Raw genomic sequence first — 1167 nt, 5'->3', positions numbered from 1 at the left:
TCATCAAATTGTATCAGATCACTCTTTTTTTTCCCTCTTCTTTCTTCTCCTGGTTGAGCTCTGATCATTCAGTCATCCCGTCCAGGTCACATGGGTACGATCTGCAAGTGTGGGCGTTCTTGTGCACATGCCCTCTCTTCCCATCAGCTGGTAGCTCCACTTTCCACTCGAATCCTCCGTGGCCATGCCACTGACTCTGGGCTCAAGAGTCCCCTGGTCTCCTTACACTGCTTGCCAACCAGGTCCCCAATTGGGTCCACAGAAGCCCACCAAACATTGTAGGGCTTAGCTTGTCGCTTCATTGCTGCTTTTACCCCACTTCCCCCTATCGGTAATGTGTGTGGTCACCAATCAGAGCATGTATTTCCGTTGAGTCTTAGTCTTGGAAGGGGGTTTGCATCGAGGGGACCCGACCACTTACTTTGATGTTTCCTGGGGAAGTGATTTGTTTGTTCTTGTAGTAACAGTCCATCTGCCTCTATTGTGTTTTGTATTTTTCCTGTAGGTCTTTCTTTCAAGAAGTGTCTTCTGTTCTTCTAGCCACTCCAGGCTGGTCTGCTGGTCCTTTCAAGTGGACATTTCTCATCTCTGGAGATCTGGATGTGGTCCAATTTTCTACCTATAGTTTTATGTATTGCAAGGGCTCTGCAGGAAGCCTTGTTCACTGGGTATGCTGTAGCCCCATTTTAGGTATTCCAGTCAGTTATAGGCAGAAGACGGATTTACAAGCCTTCTATGTTAATGTTTCTGACTGTTTCTTTCTCTCCCCCTCCAGTGTCTACTCTATATTATAATGCAAGGAAAACCAAGATTCAAAAAACAGCCAATCATCTTAACACCATCCCGCCCCCCCATTCCACCCATGACTCAATCCCTGTGTCCCAGAGCCCTGCAGTTCCAAGGCTGTGCATATATCATCCTTTATCTCTGTCCCACTTAGCCCATTCAAACATGCCCAATTATTCTCCCATCTGCCCCGTTCCTCCACTTCCCTCTCCCTCCCTGTATATTGCCCCCCTCCCCAGCACTCAAGCTCTCCTGTGTCCAAGCCCCGCCCTGCGCTCCACCCTCCACCCTTTCCCCCCACCCATCACCAACTTCCCAGCAACCAACAAAGACTTCCCCCTACCCCCTTTTAGTATAATTTCTTTTTCTTAGTCTTTTACA

The sequence above is a fragment of the Chrysochloris asiatica genome, unplaced genomic scaffold (genome assembly GCF_000296735.1).
Source record: "Chrysochloris asiatica unplaced genomic scaffold, ChrAsi1.0 scaffold00020, whole genome shotgun sequence".
NCBI lineage: Eukaryota > Metazoa > Chordata > Mammalia > Afrosoricida > Chrysochloridae > Chrysochloris > Chrysochloris asiatica.
Note: the sequence above shows the minus strand (reverse complement) of the source record.